Here is a 23,290-nt window from a genome sequence, read left to right on the forward strand (position 1 = left end):
GAAAAAAATTTAATAATCAGTTCTCAACTAACTATATAAATTTCCAAGTGAGAATTAATCATAGTTCCATACAATTCTGGAATGTAGACACAAGGGCTGGGTTTTCGAGAGGGGGAGTGGGGGGTAGGTGTAAAAGTCCTTACTAGGGTCTGATTGTAGTGAAATGTTTATAACCAGATTGTGCAGAGGATCTGTAAAAATCCTTACTGGGGTCTGATTGTAATGAAATGTTTATAACCAAATTGTGCAGAGGATGCTATTGAGTTTAAACAATTGCTTATTAAAAGGCCAATGAATTTCATTTGAATAATCTGAATAGATAAATTAGCCTTCTTATTGTTGACGGGAAATACATTCAATATTCATCAACGCACTAGTTGACAGACAGTATATGCAATAACATTGGAATTTAGTATTTCTGAGTGCACCTTTTGGTTCGTATTGTTGACGGTGTCAATTCTTCCGTCGAGTCCTTTCTGAGACTTCACCGTTGATTCACTGATTGGCTATGAGTTCCCCTACTCCCAAACTTGGCTATCGCTTAGACTGTCGTGGGGTGTATGTCCCGATATCGGGTCTCTGTATATATGCGCTAGTGTCATCTCCTCTGCAAATGAATGATGCCTTTCGAGTCTTCGAACCACTTCCGCTTCACACTGCATATGTTGGAACCACTTCCGCATCAACATGGCGTATACTGGAGTCTCACGCAGTTGGGCTTCACATGGTGAACGACCCGCAATTTATACCCATCGTTTCCCATCTTCCCTTCCTTTGGTTCACTGATTTCCATGGCTCATCAGAGTTTCCATAGATTGGAGAGAGACTGCGTTTGTATTGTTAATGTCGTCTCTTAAACGTGGCGTGAATTTGATTTATCGTATTGGCCACCAATGCCGTAGCTTCTCTTACAACGGTTTATGGAATACACACGTCTTTGGACCCTTAATTAACCTTCGCTACAATTCACCTCACTGCTCAATGCTACGTCCAGTAATCCGATTCCAATAGGCCAGTACAAACTAATGAAAGGAATTCAATCTTCAAAGGTTGATATCATGTAGATAATCAACTTCTATCTCCAAGTCTGATAATTTAGTAAAATTCTCCTCCTCCTCCTCTTGGTGCTACCATCCTTTTATTCATCATCGATTGGTTAGAAATCCCGTAATAGTTAGGACTAGTTATGGAGTTAAATAAAATTAAAAGACATTCTTGTACATATTAATTATTTATATAAACGAATGGGAATTTATATAAGATAATTAATACTTTTTTTATTCTTTCCTTTTATTGTTTATTAGGGGACATGACAGTCTCCCCTGCCTTGTGTTGCTTGCCCTCAAGCAACTCCAAAACTCTTTCATTTTCCCAGGTAGCATCATCCTGAGGCAGATTTTTCCATTTGATGAGGTATTCTTTGATAGTCTTGTTCCGTAGTTGCCTGACCCGTGTTTCCAAGATTACTTTTGGAATCATTTCGAGCTCCCCTTCATTATTCAAAGGAGGTAAATCTTTGGACACTAACACTTGCTGTCCCAGAGCTTTCTTGAGACAAGACACATGAAATACATTGTGTATCTTACTATCCATTGGTAAATCAAGTTCATAAGCAACTGCACCAACCTTCTGTACTACCTGATAGGGACCATAAAACCGAGGCTTTAGTTTTTCAAAACCACTACATTTGAGAGAAGTTTGTCAATAAGGTTGCAACCTGAGAAATACCAAATCTCCCACCTCGAAATGGCATTCTACTCGCTTTTTATCCGCATAGATTTTCTGTTGATTCTGAGCACATTGCAGATTATCCTTAAGAGTTGTCAAAATGTCTTGGCTTTCTTGAAGCCAATCACGAGTTCTAGAAACACTGCTCTGTTCAAAAGCAAGGTCGAGAAAAGAGAGTACATCATAGCCATATAATGCTTTGAAAGGAGACATACGAATTGACATATGAAAAGTACTATTATAACAATATTCACCCATATATAACCAATGAACCCAAGCTTTCTGATGACCGGCTACATAATTACGAAGATAACCTTCAATCCACTTATTCACTATTTCTGTCTGTCCATCGGTTTGCGGATGATAACTGGTGCTATGATTCAACTCTGTACCTGTCAACCTGAAAAGCTCCCCCCAAAATTTGCTCAAAAATCGGCTATCTCTATCATTGATTATAGTTTTTGGTAAACCATGTAATCGGAACACCTCTCTGAAGAATAACTCTGCAACCTAGACTCTTGTAAATTCTGTTGTGATAGGGAAAAAGTGTGCAAATTTAGTTAATCTATCAACCACCACAAATATACAATCTTTACCTTGGGATTTCGATAAACTTGTGATGAAATCCATGGATATACTTTCCCATTTCTGATCTGGTATAGGTAGTGGTTGTAATAAACCAGCAGGATATGTTTGTTCTGCTTTATTTTGTTGGCAAGTGGTGCATTCCTTGACATAGCGTAGGACATCGTTTTTTAAGCCTTTCCAAGTGAACCTTTCTCTTACCTAATGATACGTTTTGAAGTATCCTGGATGCCCTGCTAGAGGAAAGTTATGCATAGATTGAAGGATTTTTCCCTTTAACTTCGATCCTGGAGTTAAATAAATCATGTCCTTGTAATAGATAACATCATTAATAATTTTATATTTATCATCATGTATATTACCATCTAGTAAAGCACATGCAAAAGAATCCTTTGAATACTCGACCAACAATAAAGATTCCCAATCAGCTGTTACAACAAATAAAGCATTGATTTCAGGCCTTCTAGATAATGCATCGGCAACCACATTATTTTTACCTTTTACATATTCAATCTCAAAGTCATAAGCTTGAATTTTACTAATCCACTTTTGTTGCCTGTCATTCAAATCTTTTTGTCCTAAGAAATATCTCAGACTGTTATGGTCAATTTTCACCACAAATCTGCTACCAACCAAATACTATCTAAATTTTGTCAATGCATGCATAATAGCCAACATTTCTTTATCACAGATGGAATATAATTTCTCAAGTTTATTAAATTTCCTGCTTTCATAAACTATAGGATGTTTGTTTTGCATTAAAACTGCCCCTATTCCATCACCGGAAGCATCACATTCCAACACAAAAGGCTGATTAAAATCTGGAAGAGCAAGTACTGGGCAAGAACTCATTACCTCTTTGAGTTTCTCAAATACTTGTTGAGCTTCCTCAGTCCATCTGAATGCCCCCTTTCTGGTAAGATCTATCAAGGGTGCCCCAAGCTGTGAAAAACCTTTGACAAATCTCCTGTAATAACTGCATAAGCCAAAGAATCCCCTTAATTCTGTAAGGTTTTGTGGTGGTGGCCACTCCAAAATGGCTCTTATCTTCTCTTGATGGACCTGTACCCTTGTTGCACTGATCATATGCCCTAAATACAAAATTTTAGTCATTCCAAATTCATATTTAGAGGCCTTTGCATACAATGATTGTGATTCCATAATTCCAAGAATTGTGTCAATATGCTCCAAATGCTCCTCCCATGTTTTGCTATAAATCAATATATCATCAAAGAATACTAGCAAAAATTTCCTTAATTGTTTGTTAAAAATATGATTCATACAGGACTGAAATGTTGCCGGAGCATTTGTTAGACCAAATGGCATAACCAAGAATTCATAATGGCCATAATGACAATGGAAAGCAGTTTTATGAATGTCTTGTTCTCTTAACTTAATCTGATGATACCTTGATCTCAAATCTATTTTAGAAAAATAGATAGCACCATGCAATTCATCTAACAATTCATCGATTCGAGGAATTGGATACCTGTTTTTTATTGTTTTTTTGTTAAGAGCTCTGTAATCAATACACATTCGAAGAGTTCCATCCTTCTTTTTGAACAACACTACAAAGGATGCAAAAGGACTAGAACTAGGTCTAATGTGCCCCATATCCAATAATTCCTTAATTGCTTTTTCTATTTCATCCTTGAATGTTTTAGGGTGTTTATAAGGAGTAGTAATCACTGGTTTAGCACCTTCTTCTAATTCAATAGTATGTTCAAAACCTCTATCAAGTGGGACTCCTGGAGGAATATCTTTAAAAACCAAATGATGTGAATCTAATACTGTTAAAAAATCAGCTTGATAAGATTTAGATTCAAAACCTGATACCTTGCTGGAGATTAAACATTGTACTAACCATGCTACATCTCCATGTCTGAAAATAGCTTCCATTCTTTTCGCACTGACGATCTTGGGCCCACTGTCAGACATACCACGAAGGACTACTTTCTTATCATCAATTTTAAAAGAGAATTTCATTCTTTTAAAGCTCTGTGTATATTCATCTAATGTTTCCATCCACTGTACGCCCAAAATAACATTAGTGTTAGCCAGATGAATCACATAGAAATCATCAGTAACAGTGTAATTGGCAGGAGTAATATTCAATTTAGGAACTTTATGAGTGCTAGATAAATTAGTTCCACCTGCTACTCTAACATCAAATCCCTCATGTTTTTCTGTCCGCAATCCACATTTTCTACGAGTGCTGCATCTATAAATTTATGAGTAGAACCACTATCAAGCATAACAATTACACGCTGTCCATTCAAAACTCCTCTAACCCTGAAAATATTATAATGTGGGGTTCTTGTCATGGATGCTAGACTCCTCTCTGTTTGGTACCTGTTTCTGACTCAGTGTTCTATGGTGCTTGTCCTATGTTAGGATCAACATTCTCATCATCCTCATTGTCAAACATAACCTCAATATAATGAAATTTCCCCTTCCCTAAACATCTATGTCCTGGCTGCCATGCTTCCCTACAACTGAAAAATAATTTTTCCCTTCTGATCTCTTCTCTTTCCTCTTTATCTAGCCTGTTTTTAGGGAAATCATCTTTGTTGAAAGTTTGTTTGTCTTTTTCTGGTTTAAGAGGTGGTCCCTTGTTAAAAATATTTCCTTTTGATGATGGCTCCAATTCTCTTGCCCTTTTGACAGCTGTTTGTAAAGTAAGGGGGTTTAAAGATTTAACCCATCCTTTGAGGGAGTCAGACAACCCGTCTATAAATATTACAATCTTATGTCTTTCTGAAATTTCAGTGACTAAGACAGCCAATTTTTCAAATTCAGAGATATATTGTTCAACAGATCCAGTTTGCTTAAGCTGAGTCAAGTCCTTAAGGTGTAATTCAGGGTCTTTAGAATCAAACCTATCAATAAGTTTCTCAGTAAACTCAACATAAGTGCCTATCAAATTATGGCCCAAGGTTATTTGTCCATGATGCCACCATTCATGCGCTACACCATCGAGATGTAGTGCAACATATTTAATTGCTTCTTCTTCCATCATAGGGTTTAATTGAAAGTATGTATCTAGTTTCTGCACCCAAGCCCATGCAGTTGTCTTTCCTGATCCATCAAAATAAGGAATAGACATCTTTCCAATTTTCCTTTGTAATTCACTGTTATTTCTACGATGTCCTCTTGGCCTATGTTTCATTCTGACATCTAAATATTCTCGGAATGTCATTGATGATCTGAATTCTTCACCAGAACCTAACCAGTCTTGATGTATTTCTTCCTGAATTTCTCTTATTGTGGGTTCATTTTCATGTGGCTGGTTTCTAGCAGTAAATGTAGGCATAAATGGTCTTGTTGTTCCTGTCCTTTCTGGCTGATTATGTCTGTTCATCTCTACGCCCATTGTTTCCCCCATTATTTTGATGTTGATTGTTTTGTCTTCCATTATTTTGGTGCTGATCGATATTATTAGCCATAAACTGGGTCATCAAGTTGGTCATTCTATTAACATTATCCTACATATCTTGCTGACTTCTGATTAATGCAGCCAATAAATCCCTATTGTTATCCAGTTCTCCCATGTTAGTTTCAAAAATAAATTCCTCGTCTGTTTCTATGTGGCTATCCTCAATTTGAAATGGAATTGATGAACTATTTTGTGCTAAAGGAGAGTTTGGAAACCTATTTTGACGGACCCTAGTACTTCGGAAATTATAGTTTCCTTGGTGCATAATCAACTATGCATTAAGTTTCCTAAAAATACCCTACAGGCTGGCAGGATTTAATGCTCTGATACCACTGTAAAAGTCCTTATTGGGTTCTGATTGTAGTGAAATGTTTATAACCAGATTGTGCAGAGGATCTGTAAAAATCCTTATTGGGGTCTGATTGTAATGAAATGTTTATAACCAGATTGTGTAGAGGATGCTATTGAGTTTAAACGATTGCTTATTAAAAGGCCAATGAATTTCATTTGAATAATCTGAATAGATAAATTAACCTTCTTATTGTTGACGGGAAATACATTCAATATTCATCAACGCACTGGTTGATAGACAGCATATGCAATAACATTGGAATTTAGTATTTTTGAGTGCACCTTTTGGTTCGTATTGTTGACGGTGTCAATTCTGCCATTGAGTCCTTTCTGAGACTTCACCGTTGATTCACTGATTGGCTATGAGTTCCCCTGCTCCCGAACTTGGCTATCGCTTATACTGTCGTGGGGTGTATGTCTCGATATCGGGTCTCTATATATATGCGCTAGTGTCATCTCCTCTATAAATGAATGACGCCTTCCAAGTCTTCGAACCACTTCTGCTTCACACTGCATATGTTTGAACCACTTTCGCATCAACACGGCATATACTAGAGTCTCACGCAGTTGGGCTTCCCATGGTGAACGACCCGCAATGTATACCCATCGTTTCCCATCTTCCCTTCCTTTGGTTCACTGATTTCCGTGGCTCATCAGAGTTTCCACGGATTGGAGAGAGACTGCGTTTGTATTGTTAATGTCGTCTCTTAAACGAGGCCTGCGTGAATTTTATTTATCGTATTTGCCACCAATGTCGTAGCTTCTCTTACAATGGTGTATGGAATACACACGTCTCTGCACGGTTAATTAACCTTCGCTACAATTCACCTCACTGCTCAATGCTATGTCCAGTAATCCGATTCCAATAGGCCAGTTCAAACTGATGAAAGGAATTCAATCTTCAAAGGTTGATATCGTGTAGATAATCAACTTCTATCTCCAAGTCTGATAATTTAGTAAAATTCTCCTCCCCCTTCTCTTGGTGCTACCATCCTTTTATTCATCATCGATTGGTTAGAAATCCCATAATAGTTAGGACTAGTTACGAAGTTAAATAAAATTAAAAGACATTCTTGTACATATTAATTATTTATATAAACGAATGGAAATTTATATAAGATAATTAATACTTTTTTTATACTTTTTATTGTTTATTAGGGGACATGACAATAGGGGTGCAAGCACCTTGATTTCCTGATACCAACATCATTTGGTGGGGATCTAGGGGTAGAGTCCACAATGGAGTGGAGTTGAGGGGCATTACCCCGCAACCATATTGGGGCTGGGTTGTCTAACCAACCTACCATTTATTCTATTTTCTAGCTAGAGGTACAAAGAAAAAAATTCAATAATGATTTTTCAACCAAATCTATAAATTTCAAGTTAGAATTAATCATAGCTACACAAAGTTTTAGAATGAAGGGATGGGTAAATAGGTTTTGAGAGAGGGGAGACCAAGGATCCTGATTTAGGGACAATGATGGGATGCCAATTTGTGGCAATCTGGGGGCATAGCCCATAATAGGGTTGAGAGACAATGCCCCTTGTAAAGGTCTAAGGGCATTGCCACCAATGGGATTGAGGAGAAGCACCCTTCATGGTGTCCAATGGCAGCACCCCTAGCAAAGCCCCTATCATAAGCACAAATTAAGGTCTTTGAGACCACATATAACTTCCTGATGCATACCATTTTTATAATTTTATCAACATGATGCGACAGCATCTAAAGGCATAAGAGCAATGTTGCATCACCTAGAAAAATATTTTATTTTAATGTCTATTTGGTTTGGGCAATACTTGTGACCCTTATTTCCTCTACAAAGTCCTAAAAAAATTAAATTAGCAAGGTCTTTATGTTTAGTAAGTTTGTATTTGGTCATGTAGGGACTTGAAATTTTATCCAAAGCTCCAAAATAAAAAAATACACATTGTGAGTGAGTTTCAAATGGAGATCAAGTTTGGATGGGATGATATTTAAGATTTAAGTTTTTGAAAGTCCTATAAAAAACTTTAAGATCGAGTTTTAAGGATTCAAACAACATTTTGAGGCCCCAAAATTTGGCGAAATGTGAAGCACATAAGGCAGTCCGAGTACTTCAATTTAAAAAAAAATGTACTCAATCAGGTGCTTGGTTCAAAAGTTATGATTCCTAGAAATTGCACTATTTCTAGGAGAGGTTGAAATTTTGAAATTTACTTGGAGGTGCCAAAAAACCATTTAAGGAATATTATTGGCATTTCCTAAGGGAAAATGGTAAGTGGTAGGTCCTGAAAAAGGAGGGAGGGCAAAAAGGAGATATTAGTTTGGAGACTACAGAGAGGCAAAAAGCTTTGTAAAGCAAGGGGAATGAAGCTGTAATATGTCGCAGCCTATTGAAGATTCATCCTCTATGCCATTTCATATATCTGTTATGTAATTAGTGATGTTTTCAATAAAAGAATCCATATTTGCATGTGTTAAATTTATTTTGCATGTTGTTTATGCTAACCCCTATCACAATGTGTTTTCTCCAACACCAATTCCTCACTATTTCAATATTTTAACTAAATGTTCATTCTTCAAAGAACTAAAAGTGAAGCTAAAGAATCTAAACAATGAGACGTATACAGTTTTTATAGCTTTTTTGAGTGTTTAGGGTGTGGGTGGCGCTCATTAGACTGTTAAGATTAGGCTTGATGGCCAAAATTTCAAAAAAATGTTTTTCTTTGTTGAGAAAACAAAATTTTGAGTGCTAGATGTGGGGGATGGCTGCAAGTTTCCAAGACATTCAAGGGATGTTGTTAAGTTTCCTAAGGGTTTCATCCCAACACACCCATTAGGGGGATGCCTAGAAAGTGTCCCCTCTTTGACAAAAAAGCCCTAGTGACATCTCATGCTTGGTGATAGTGGTGGCAACATGCTAAAGGGTCATTTTCCTATTATCCCAACATCTTAGAAACATCTTCATCTCTAGGCACAACAATTTTTGTAGCTGGGGTGCATTCCTATGGAACACTAAAATCAATAGTTATAATGATGGCTCGAAAACATTTGTTTTATGGGAATTATTGTTCATGGATTTTCTACCCTTAGAAACTATGATAGGCATACATACTAGATGGCAATTATTCTTCCAAGATTTCATGGTCATCTTTTAGATAATCATCTGAGGCATATTGCTCTATTTCTACTATTCCAATATCCATCACACATAACTTCTCTTTTTCACAATATAACTAAATAACCTTAATAGAAAAAGTGGGATTACAAATTCTATGTTAATTTATAAAACCAATCTCATGTAGTCTTATAATTAGTTCTCTAATAAGGAAACGTGACTAAAAGTTTGGACAAACTAAAGAAATCAAACATGCACTATAACAAGTTCTTCATAAAGTGTGTGTGTACACACACACACACACACATATATATAGATCCATATATATAGATACATACATACATAGAGAGAGAGAGAGAGAGTGCACACATATAGCTCAATTGAGCAACTAGGATACAAAGACTGATAAAACAAGGTCCAATATCATGAAGGTGTCCAAAAGAAAGGTTGTATAAATTGTTGGTTGAAAATTTTGTACACTTGGGGAAATACACAAAATTGTGGTTTCAACTAGTGTGTGAGTAAAACTCTCCTAATTAAGGGAAGACTCCCCCTATTTAACTACAACTTCAAAAATAAAATGGGATGGAACAACAGTCTTTCTTCTTCTTTCAAGAAAGCCAATATCCTTTTCTCTTCACAGAAAAGTGATAGCAATTTAACATAAAACAATAGTAACAACTTTTTGAAATGAAATGAGAAAGGAAATGAAGTTTCTTGAAAGTTCAAAGACTTCCGTCACTTCCTTCGAGACGGGACAGCAATATCAAGCTCAAAGTCTTGATTATATGAAGTCCTATCTACCCATTTCTATACTAACGCTATCAAGAACAAATTATAACAGCTCAAAGACTGAAATATCTTATTCTTTACTACATAAAGAAGTGGGAAGTAGTATGAGCTCAAAGACTCACAACTATTTCTCACAAAATCTACTTCTAAACTCTCTGTAATATCCGACTAATTTTTTTTTTGTTTTTTCAGGCCAATAGCAATTCATCCACAACAATTAACCCGTTAAGGTTAGAGTAATAAGCAAAACAACTGAAAGGGAACCCTTCCACCTTTTGTTCACCGAGGGCCCAGACTGGGAGGGTGAGAGCATACGGTGTTCCAGGGATCGTCAGCATCAATAAACAAACTGAAAATTACAATTGCATGGGCGGCAAGCCATCCCCTTCTGCTTATCCAGCAGGATAGAAACTAAACTTCTTGGCGGTGAACCGACCAAGGGAAAGATTACAAGAAACTGAAGCTCAATCACTCTACCGCGTATTTCAGCGGGAGGACATTACATTAACAATCACTCTACTGCATATTTTAGCGGGAGGACAAAAAAACATTGAACTTATCACTCGACCACTTATTCAGCGGGAGGACTGAAAATTACAAATTATTGCATATCAGGCGGCAAGCCAGCCTCTTCCACTTATTTAGCGGGATGAGAATTACAAAGAGAGAACTGGTTAGTAGTACTACTACCTAACCTTACAATAATAGAAATGATAGAAGGAGAGTAATGCAGATTTCTATAGTAAAGATATAAATTTCTGTTACAACCAAATCTGCAGGCTGGAAACACAGACCAACAGCCTAGATAAATGCCAAAATATTCATATCTCCCTCATTTTACATCCAACTTAGCTCAAACCAGTCCCAAACCCACCGTACAACATATGCAATGCTAACCAATCAAAACAACACCCCAAAAAGACCCTTATTTATTTTGCACGCATCCCAATGCAAGGCAAAAAACCCACGCCTAGACTAGGAATTTCAATTTTGCATAATTAATTCAAAACTCAAACAAACGTGCTAAAAACTTACAAACTTATTTGCCAGTGCTGGGAAGGAAGATAGGATTGATACCCATAACTGTTAGACGCTCCAGCAGAGAGATGTGAGCAAAAATATGCTTCAACCACAGGCAAAACCAGCAAGTACAGAATCGTTGCAACACCAAGATGTCAATGGCAAAGCTCTGAAAACGGTAGAGGAATACAAGGAACAGCTAGGTACTGTATTTCAAGTACGAAACCGGGTAGCACTAGGGAGACGCACTCCGAAGCCTCAAGTTCTGTCGCCAATCTGGCAGCATAACATTATAGATTTTCAAGATCATGCAAATGGGAACCCAAGCCTCATATTTATAACTTCATTCATCAAATTCAAATGACATCCCTCCAAATTCCACGCTTGCATTTGAATTTCATTTCCACTTACATGTGGACCCAAGTGTAGCGCCCATTCTCCTAAGTCAAAACTCACACCCAAGAAGGGGGAGGACCCACGTTAGACACTTAGGCACATAATGCCGATGCAAAGTGAAATAATATCCTTCTAAAAATATTTCTCATTCCATAAAACAACTGAATTTCACCAAACTTAGGATTAAATAGGCATTAATCCCAAATTAATAAACCAGTAGCCAATAAATAGATTAATTAAATATTAACCTTAGGATAAGGAAATAATATTTAATTATGTTGCAATTGTCTCCCACACTGATTATTATCACCACCAGGATGAAAATGAGCCCGGACGACCACAGACTGCTGCAAAATTCAGAACCCTGTCTACTGCCAAAAATAGAATTGTGCCACACAGCCACTTACTAAAAATAGTAAGTCAAGAATTAATGCTTAGAAAAATATAATCATCGCGTCCAGAGTCAAAGCAAGGAGGACTCAGTAGGATAGTGGCACCAGAATGGTCATTCCCTGACTTACTAAAACTAGTAAGTCCTCGTTTCATCGATGCTAGACCCTGATTATTCATTCCACCTAGCCTACGGGTCTCAGGAATAGGCTAATGGACCACTGAAAGAGCATCAATGAGAGGGGGACATTACACTCTCTTAAAAATAAGTGCAGGCACAAAGTCTTATAGCTCCTCTCAAAATAATATTTATTCTAATTTATATTAACCTCAATTACTTGCAGCACAAAGACTGCAAATCAAATTTGTTTAAGAACACAAACTCAAGAATGTAGCACAAAGACTCAAAGCTTGAGCAATTTCCTTCTATTTCTTTCAATTCTTGAATTCACATATGAAAGCTCAAAGACTTCTTTGCTGTAAATTTGGCAAAGTTTTTGCTTGCTTTTCAAAAGATAAAGATTACAATAGACCCCTCAAGTATTTATAGAAGAGGAGTCTTGAGAAAAAGGTGGGAGGATCCTAACTAACTTGAGAGATTCTCTCAACCACCAAGACTTATTCAATAACTAACTATGACTTATTCCAACTACAGTCCTAACTGAATACAACTTGTAGTTACCTTACACATAATTACAAAAGTGCAAGTAAAGACTTAACTTGCAATTTACAAAAGGTTTTTACATGCAACTTGTCAAAAGAAAAACTACAACAAAGAGATTACAAATCTAGAAAAATACAACTAAGTGTTGAAAAACACTTAAGCTGCAGCGTGTGCAGACATGAATCCTTCAAATTTTTGGATGATCATTCGTAGCTCAGCAGGATTCAGTTCGTGGGTGTTCTTGGCAACAACCATGGTCTTCACAATGGTATCATGGCATCGAAGAAGCATAGAATCGTTCTTCTCCAAGATGGACTGGATTTCGTGCAAAAAGATTTGATGTTTCATCAAAACCTGAATTGAGGCAGCTGAAAATTGTTCGCTCCTCCATTCATTATGAATCCTCCTCTGTAGATCTGCGAGCACTTCTTCTTCTGGTATCAGCTCTCCATTCTGACTCATTATGTTGCAAGAGGCCTTCTCACAATGGGAAATAATACCTTGGAATACTTCAACCTGCAATCTCATTGCATGATCAATCTCCTCAATGAGGGATTTGAGAACAAGGGCTTTATTCTCCAGAAGTTCTTCAAATTCCAAGTACATGACCCTGGAAGGAATAATGGCATGCTCCTGAAGAACACTCAACTGTTGTTGGGGCATGGTGCGCCAAATTGTCAAACTACCTTCAACCCTTTCCAAATTCAGTTTGAAATTCTCGGAGGTGTGATTCAATTTCTCTTCAATGGTCTCCAACTTAGACATCATTTGGAAAATGTCTTTCAACACTTGTGCACACAGATCATGAAGTTGATCCACCCAAGAATCCAATGCTTGTACTTTCTGAGTAGCTCTTTCAATTCCCCGAATTGATTATTGGGAACCAAAAGAACTTGTAGGATTACTCCCTTCACCAGCGGGTTTTGTAATTTTATGAACAACTGCAACAAGTTGTCGGTTCTCCTCTTCTAGCTTGTCTTTCTTTGCTAGATGTTCATCATACTGCTGCACTAGTGAGGCTACGGATTGTTGGGCATCATGTTTGACCACTTGATGCTTTTGTTTGCCCAATTCTATCCTTGTAACCCTGTAATCAGCAACTTGCATTTCCTCACGTAGCTTATCCGCAAGGGGCTCAACAATTTCTGCCACTTTCATCTTAATGCTATCAACAGTTACTCTTGAGATTGTCTTGGCCTTTTTAGCAACCTTGGGGCTAGACTGTTTGAGTTGCTGATAGTCAAAGACATTAGGAAAGATTTCCTGCTTCTTCCTCTTTGGGGTAAAAGAACTAAGCCATGGAGGTAAAACGACTAGTTCTCCTCTAGTAGCTGCTAAAGGCGAAGGAGAAGCAGTTTCTGTTTGAACAATCGTGGTCACCCTGGGAGGAGTATCTGTTTGGATGGCGACCATGGTTTGCTCAGTAACCAATGGGCATGAAGATTGCCTCATAAATTCTTCAAAGACAGAAGTATAGGTATCAATTTCTGACAATTGGATACATGCAGGAGTATCCTCAAGAATTTCCAGTGAACTATCTTGTTGATGATCAGGAGGCAACTCAACTACTAAAATAGGAACGGCATTTTGAACAGACTCTTCTACTATTACGTCAGGAGGAGAAAGAGGCATCTCAATGGAAACTGAGGAAGGAATCTCATGAGGTGAGTCTGAAGCTAGAGACTTAGGAGCATCATCTGATTGTTGTCTCTTCTGGATTATCGAGATCGATCACTTGAACATGAAGCCGACACTTTTCCTTTCCGCGAACTGTCACCTCCTCATGAGGAAGCACTATTGCTTGACTAACCCGCAATTTGATCCTGGTACCTGCAGATGATGCACCTTCCTTCTTGTCAATCTGAATCTCAGACTTGTGTCCAAGAGGCCCCGTAGACTCATCTTCTTTCCCAACCTTGATCTTGATGAGTCTAAAACCATTACCTCTGAGCCAAGTGTTGGTGTTAGCCAAGATAGGCTGAAATCTTTCAAGAATGGACGTGCATTCTTTATGCGACCATTGGATTAAAGGAAGTGGGGCTTCCTCAACCCTTCGTGAGACGTACTCTGGATCGAGCACATGACCATCATCGATCATTCCTTGCGGAATGTCCACCAGGTTCAGATCAATAACCTGCTCAACGGTAAGCCTTTAGTAGTCCATCTTGAGAACCTCCATTTTTGTACGGAGATCTACCCAGATATCCTCAATACGATGCACATGCACAAAGGAATTTTTGATCTTTTCCTTCATACCCCGGTAATCAAAATCTGCCCTGGACTTAAACCTTTTGGTTTTAATCTCTTGCATCTCAATCTCCATAGCTTTAGCTTTGATGGATGTGACAAGAGAATATCGGCCAATTTTATATGGGTTTGTTGTAGAAATCCCCATTCCGACCTTATGTCTGACAAATTGATGAGCGTGCACAGCCATGATTTGTCTTCCCAACTCCATAAGAATGATTTTATCAGTCGAGTATCTAGGGAGCATGTATGGTTGCCCACTGTAGCATCTGACTCTCACATAAGTGAAAGTTGGGAATTGAAGAAATAAGAACCCATACTCATTGACTCTTTCCCATGCTTCATCTGACACCCTTCTATTCTTTAGAGTCTTGTCAAACTGGCACATGAAGTAACCAAAGAATGCATTTTGAACTCTTCTGAAATGTAATCTGCTGGGTCTCAAAGGCAACTGATCATAATATTCTCACACAGGTATAAGCAAGCGATCACCCTTGGTAGAAAGACCAGGGAAATGTCTAAGTGACGCTGCCAAATACACTAAGTATGAATTCATGTAGAAAGTCATGGTGGTAGGGACTGCTGCAAGTTGCTCACACAAAGCATCATTGATAATCTCTCCCCATGATATATGATGGGATTGCCTTATGAACTTGGTAAACTGATACATCCAAGGTTCAAAAATATTAGTGTTCAAAACCCATCATCTTGCTAAGGAGAGTAATGATGTTTCCAATTTCCCACTTAAAGTCACAACGGTACAACTTAGCCCACCTTGTGAAGGCAGCTCGTGGCTCATGAATCCACCTGTTAATATGACGTTTGCAGTCCTTTTCCCTCTTTACATAGTACTCGGCTGCACTATCTTTTGAAATTTCCATATAAACAAGTGCTAGTGGTATTCTGAAGACTTTCTCAATTGTATCTGCATCAAGGCGAATTATTGTCTCACCATCATCATTTTTAATGGTTCTCGTCTCCTTGTCAAAGTGATGGGCGCAAGCGAGAACAAATTCAGGTTCTAGGGCAGCCACTGGAAAAGATGATGCGTGATGGATGTGGCTGTCCAACAACCGTTGCATATTACTATCCTGCGGATCGTCCACTCTCTTGACGAATTCTAACATGTCCACATGCCCTATCTCCGTGTCTTTTATGTGATCCAAAGGAGAGGACACTTGCGAAGGTGAAACTTCACTCTGGTACTTGTCATATTTATACTTCATCTTCTTCAGAATAGGAGAGGATGGTAAATCTGACAATGAAGGATAACCTGGTATACTGCGATGAAGACTTAAAAGTGTTAAGGCAACATCATAATCAGCTGCAACTAACATTTTTCCTTCTTCAAATGGGAAGAACTCCAACCCTTGCACTTCACGACTTTGTGAGAGAAAGATGGGAAATAAATTGGAATGGTGGAAATTTGACTTTGACCAATTTCGGATCTTGAGGAAAGTTTTACAAGTATACAAGTTGGAAAGAATGAACATGCAATCGGATTTTTAAAACCCGAATGCAAGTATACTTGTAAAACAGAAAATGGAGAAATGAGTGAAAAATGAGATTTAGACTTGTGGGAAATGACGTGAACAGAAAGTACGGATATAAGCAATATGGATGGATAAAAATAGGAAGGTTTTGGGAATGTCATTTTCAAGAAAATGGGAAGAACTTTGGACATGCAATCTGGTTCTAAAAACCCGATTTTGGAAGGATGGGTATTTTTCATCTTTGCAACTTGGAATTTCACCAAAAGATGGTTAAATTCTTATAACCATAAGGGAAGATCAATTATTTTTATCCAACTTGTAATTGGGATTTAAAATCCCGAATGCAAGTAAAGAGGGAAAATGGGGAAGAACAATGCAATTCACAAATTGCTTTGCAAAAGGGAAAATCTCTCTCACCAAACTGATTTTTGGGGCAAAATAAACATCTACACAAATTTCCAATTAGAATGGAAAAACAAGAAAATGAGACAAGAAGATGAAATAAAAAGAAAAGAAATCATACCTTGCTTCAATCTGAAATGCTTCTTCAAAAGATGAACAATCTTTGAATGAAGAAAACAATCCCTTAAATAAGCAATGAACGAACTCCCAAAACCCTTGCCACGTTTTTGAAAAACGTTATTAGCAACAAAAACGCCTTCCAAAAGCATGAAGAATCGGTCAAATAATAACTTCAACCTCCACATCTTCATGAAAGAAGCCAAAACGACTTAGGAGAGGCAAGTTTCGTGGCACTTGAAGAAGAAAAACGTGGCATTTTTTGAAAACGTTTTTGCTGTTAAATCGCCTTCAAACCAGCAAATAAATCCACCAAATGGCATGAGAAGAGTTTCAAAATGCATGGAAATAGCAAGGAAACCTAAAAGCCTTTCTCCTCCCAAGATCTCTCCACAAAAATCGGTAGAAAATGTCAACCAAATCCTTCAACAAATTCGCCTAAGAAGCTGGTCGGGTTTTTAGAAGAAGGTAACAAGTTTGATTATGCATAATGTAGTGATAATCGGGTTTCTGTTTGGACATTACAAGTTTTAAAATTTCACTTTTCTTCCCACAAGGCAAAATCAGATTTTATAAACCCTTTAGCAAGTTTAAAATGCTTTTATTTTCACTTATGGAGCAAATCGGGTTTTTAAAACTCAATTGCAAGTTTTAATATGTCACTTTTCTCCATTCTAAGCAAAATCGGGTATTTGAGAGAGATATACAAGTTATAATAACTTGTAAAGGGAAAATAAAATCCCTTCAACAAGTTTTAATAACTTAACACATGTAATAGGGGAATAAAATCCCCATTACAAGCCAAAAACACTAAAATAGGGATTTTACAAAAGAATTACAAGTGACTTTTTAAATATGCAATTTAAAATTAACTTCTAACTTATCCAAAAAATCCCTATTATGACTTAAAAAGACAAAAAGCATCAAGGGGGAAATAAAAAGTAAGTTACAAGTTCTTTTTTCATAAAGTGCACTTGTAATTAGATAAAAATTCCCTACAAAGACTAAAACAAAGAAAATCATTAAAACTTGCAATTTAAGGAAAATTTCCCACCTGCAGTTAGGGAGAAAAAACCCAAAATTGAAGGAAAGATATAGAAAACAAACCCAAAATGCGATGAAATTTGAAAAGTGGCTTGAGGATGGACTGAGGATTAAGCCAGTCCAAGGGCGAAGCAAAATTCTGCCTTCGGAAGCATGTCGTAGAGTAAAATTTTCAAATTTTTGACAAATTTTTTATGTAATGGCCCTTCATTTTTTAAAACAAAAATGAGGACAACATAAATCAGCTATGAATGTAACCATTATCTCTTTGAACATAGACAAACTCATAATGGCCAAGCCTTTAGTGGGAGTTTTTTTTATCTATTTTGAATCTTTGTCACTATAAGTATCATAAGGGAGAATAGGAGCACAAAGTTGAAGGAAAGAGCTCAACTGATGCACCATGTGGACCCCTATTCAAGGTGGAAACCAAGGTTTATATCCATTATATCCAGCCATGACAACCAAGTAGATATAATCATAGAAACGGGAGTTGGACTCGACGTGGACTCGGCAAAGTGAAAAACCCAAGAAATTTAGCGATTTTTAAGGATTTAAAACTTGTTTCATGCACCCTTTATTAAACAAACCTTAAATACACAATAACATCATCAAATAGAAGTTAATTTGATCACATACACAAGTATACATCGATCACATTAGTATAAATGCAAATTGTAGCTGAAGGAAATAGCAACCAATAACCATAGATATATAGATAGTGTCAAATGTAAAAATATTACAAAACTCATGGAATATGAAATCCATGACATCAAAATTCAAATGCTCCAGTACCACACATGTATCAAAAGTAAAACAACTACAAGTCTATGGCTCAGAGGAGCTTGGGTCCTTCCTACAAAGGCATCTAATCCATGACTCGCCATGACTCGGCCAAAACTCGCCATGACTTGCCAAGTCCGGGTCCGAGCCACCTAGGACTCACCGAGGGTCACTTGGCCCGTGACTCGCCGAGTTTTGGCAAGTCATGGCGAGTCACGGAACTCTGGATATAATTAAGCTTGTCATTGATCTCAACAATTTGAGGAATACTTTAGCATTTAGCATTGGGGCTATCTGATGATAGGAATCTATTCTCAAAAACAATCAAATTGGAATTTTCAGTCCTCTTTTGACTTGCATAGTCTTAAACTCCCAAAACAAAATTATGGTGAATAATGTAACCTTTTAAGCACTCTAAGATTATTTCTTGAAAGTTTCTATTCAAAATGCGATTTCATGTAATATCATTGTTGAAGGATGGAAAGGCTTTAGGAATTGTCTCAAAAAACTTGTATAGCTTAGTGTTGCATAGGTTAGTTCATGCACCATGTTTAAATCAAAGATGAGGTGTAAATGACTTTGAAGTGTAACAGAAAATATGTTTCTAGCCCTTTTAGCAAACAAGATTGTCTTTTAAACACAATTGCCTCATCAAGGGCTAGCCATGTAAACACATTTGTTCAAAGCCAACATATCAGGATCCTTCTGCATTTGGTTTTAGAGGGAGGAAACAATATTGTATTTTTTTGGACACATTTAGTTACCGAGTTGTGTTGGCTATGTCTGAAGGCCTAATCCAGATTTCTCAACTACTCCTTTCTTATGGCATGGATAACCAAGGAAAGCTACAAAAAATTTAGGGGATAAATTCACTTGTTAGCTATCGGGTTCTTTTGAAAGCTGAGAAGCACGATCTTTTAGGACATTTTACCAATTAGTCTTAGGAAGTGAAAGCTTTATTATAATTAATGATATCAGGTTTCCACAATCCATAATGCTGATAATTTGTTGTTTTTGGATTCAATTGTGTGAGAGTTTTTTGCATCAACATTTCGGATCACACTCCATGATCCATCATTAGCATGCAAGAGTGCATAAGGAGGAAGAGAAGTGGTAAGATGCAAATCAAAACACACTAAAAAGGAGATGAGGGGAGAGGGGAGGAAGGAAAGGAAATACACAGAACTCAAAGTTGAAAGCTAGAATCAAAGAAGAAAAAGACCAAAGAATAAAAATGAATAAATAAATGAAACCTCAAAAGACAGTAAACACAATTCAACAACAACAATATAATAAGGAAATAAAGAAACTAATAAATGAAACAACTGAAAAAGAGAATAGAATAAAAAGTTTTATATATTGTATGAATATTGTGAGCAATTATAACAAAAAACAAAGAAAAAAGGAAGTTGAGAAAAACAAAGAAAACAATATAGAAGATTACAGAAAAACAAAGCCACTATACTACTAAGATTTAAGAACAAAAGATGGATCTATAACTAAAGAATACAATAAGAGATGGGTTTAGGAAGACTACGCTACTCCTAAGAATGCAAGAAACAATGAATGATGAGGTGAAATTCAACTAAGCTCCGCTTCGCCATCAAGGAACAACTCGACAAAGTTGGTGCAATCTTCTAAGGAGAGCAAAATGATGTTCAAATCACTACCAACAACATAGACACCATCAAGACGATGCATATCAATGAGGCAAGTAGCAATTGAAGTTAAGCTCATTAAGAATTCCAGTTGACCACACAAGGCAAACTTACAATCAACAAATCGCTAGTGGTATGGGTATATGAATTTCATCATTAATCATTCATTGTTTCTTGCGTTCTTAGGAGTAGCGTAGTCTTCCTAAACCCATCTCTTTTGCTTTCTTTTTTTTCAAGCAAGTAGTTAGAGTCTAAGTTCCAACAATTCAAGCATTCAAATATTCAATGTAAGGCCCCTTGGATTAATAGCAATCACAACGACCAACAGAGCTTATCCACACGTCGTGACCCGACATTAGGAACCTTGGAGTCTTCCAATTGATCACTTAGTTTAGCATTTGGGAAGATTTTTCTCAAGAGAGGATAAGATACTTTTGGGTATTTTATTGTGTGTTTTATTGTGCCTAAAAAACACATCTGTAATGTCCCCTTCTCAAACCTGATCCTTTCTGCAACCGTTGGTCTCTTTCTAGGAAGCTCGGAGGCCAGTCGGAGGGTAAAATTAGGGTTTCCTATTTTTGAGGAGGTCTTTTTGGATGGGTTCATCGTCGGCTTTTTCTGATGGTTCAGAGGGCTTCGCAACGATGTCTTCATCTCAGTTTTTGGAGCAGTTTTCAGAATTTACTATTTTTAGTAAGTTCTATTTTTGGCAGGGCTCGCGGGGCATCGGGCAATCTCTACATCCTGTTCAGCTAACTCCAGGAGCATGGTCAGGTTCTAGCTTCAGATTTTGGAGTTGTGTGGTCAAGTAACTTTATTTTAATTAAATAATCATTATAATTATAAAGTTGCTTATCCCCCCTTGGCCTAGTCCAACAACTTAAAAACATCACTTAAAAGGGGGACTTTATGGGTGGCGCCCTCATGGAGGATTTAATTAATATTTTATCCTTGGCCAAAGTCAAAAACATGGCGAAACTTACCAAGGTGATATTTTTATATTATTTCATTGATTTTTTGGCTAGGTGTGATGGCGCCATGTTGAGGAGGGGATTAGGGTTTGCCTTGGAAATCGAATTAGGGTTTTGAGGAGGCAAGTGAAGCTATTTATTGGAGTCTTGGGAGGATTGAAGGGATCTTTTGGCAGAATTTGTATTTGGGCAGCCGTCTGGCTCTGGACATGCTTCAAGGAATGGAAGCCTTCTAGCATAGGCATCTCTTCTTGCTTGAAAGATAGCAACTAGGGTGTTTATATTCTCTATGTAATTGCATTTAGCCGTAGTTTATCATCAGAGTTTTCATTGTAATCATTTAGGCTTATAGTTCATTCAGTTTTCTGCATCTAGAATTCCCGCGACTAATTTCATGTTTTGTTCACAACCAGAAAATACAAAAAAATTGCATTGTGGGTATTAGTTCTTTGCATTTGCCTCACATAGGCGTTGCATTTCCTAGGGTTTCAGCAAGTTTGGTTCATGCATTTAATTTTAATGACAAATCGTATTTTGCAGCCAGCCGTACCATTTTAAATGCATTGGAAATCGTGCCATTTTTCATTGTGAGGGTTTTGCAGTGTTGTTTGAGTCTTTCGCAGGTTTCCATGTCACCAAGGCATTTTGCAACTAGTTTCCGGAGGAAAGAAGATCGTACGAGGAAGAAATGAGCTGTTGGCAGTGATCCATGGGTTCGCGGTTGAATGTGCAGATTTATGTTGAATCAGAAACTCTCTTCAAAAAGGGGAGTTGTGAAAGAATTTCTTTTGATTGTAATCTGGCCAGTAGTACTGGCAGTCTTGAACTGTGATCTTGGTTGTAATTGTCAAGCTAACCAAACTTATCTTATCTACCTCCATCCTATGGTAGCTCCTCTCCCTGTTGGGATTGAAAGCACATCCTGGATGTCGAGTGTCTTTTTAATTTCTGCAATCAATTAAATTCAAGCATTTAAGTTCCACTCCGTCATATGGTAGCCCCTATCCGTCTGGAGTGGGTAGCACATACTTGGCGTTGAGTTCCTTCCAGTTCTAGATTTCAGGGACCCTCTGACCAATGCTCGCCATCCCGGCGCCATACTGGTTAGAGTTCTTTGCATAAGCAACTAAGATCCTCTGACCAATGCTCGCCATCCCGGCGCCATACTGGTTAGAGTTCTTTGCATAAGCAACTAAGATCCTCTGACCAATGCTCATCCACACGGTGCCATTCTGGTTAGGGTTACTTCAGCAAATCAAATACTTTTTCTCAGAACTAATTGATCACTCATATAGTTGTTGTAATTAAGTTGATCAAAAATTTCAAAAAAATTGGCTAGGGATATTTCAACATCAACAAAATTGATGCTAGAAGGAGGGTATGATCGCGATGAATTCCTATTTGCAAGGAGTAATCTTATAGCCTTTTTTTACCCTCCTCCATGCTCAACAGAATTGGGAAGGCGTGACTATGAATATATTCTTGAACAATCAAAGAAGGTGATTGTTGGATCATCAATTGGACTTGCAAGGAAAGGAAGCATTTCTCGCAGTTGGAACTAGTTAAACAATCAAGTCAGATTTGAGATTTGCAAGATCTCTTTATTCCAAAAAATCCAAGAAAAAGTGAAAAACTAGAAAATCAAAAAAAAAAAAAAAAAAAAAAAAATCCATTAAAAAAAGAAAGATTTCTTAATGGAGCAAAAACAGTTTCATGATGAGCAACAAGTTGATATTTCTCAACTTTGATGGAGATTGAATGCACAACTATACCCACGCCGCTTGTCAAAATTTGCAGTACTAGGGAAGTGTAGAATCCATGAGACAAATAATCATGGTGAATGTAAAAGCCCTCCCCTGATTAGATTTTTTTTTAACCTAGTTTGACCATGGTTGACTTTTCAGTGGTTTTGTGGATGGTGGATACATTGTCATGATATTTTTATTCAGATATTATGCTATGATGGATTATGCCTTGATGTGTGACTCAATGAATGTTGATTATGCATTATCTCCTTATGGATGGTTAGATGTTAATTTTGCTTATGTAGTATATCTTTGTCGATGATGAAATGTTAATTTTAAATTATGTGTTACTAACCATGGACTAACACAT

At 37.3% G+C, this 23,290-nt stretch overlaps 1 protein-coding gene across 4 annotated transcripts in view; it reads right to left on the reverse strand.

Moving 5' to 3' along the window:
- LOC131037553 (endoribonuclease Dicer homolog 3) overlaps nt 1-23,290 on the reverse strand; it is a 178,821-nt gene that overhangs the window by 86,198 nt on the left and 69,333 nt on the right. The window lies entirely within an intron of this gene.

This window comes from Cryptomeria japonica, chromosome 6 (genome assembly GCF_030272615.1).
Source record: "Cryptomeria japonica chromosome 6, Sugi_1.0, whole genome shotgun sequence".
In the NCBI taxonomy this organism is placed as follows: domain Eukaryota; kingdom Viridiplantae; phylum Streptophyta; class Pinopsida; order Cupressales; family Cupressaceae; genus Cryptomeria; species Cryptomeria japonica.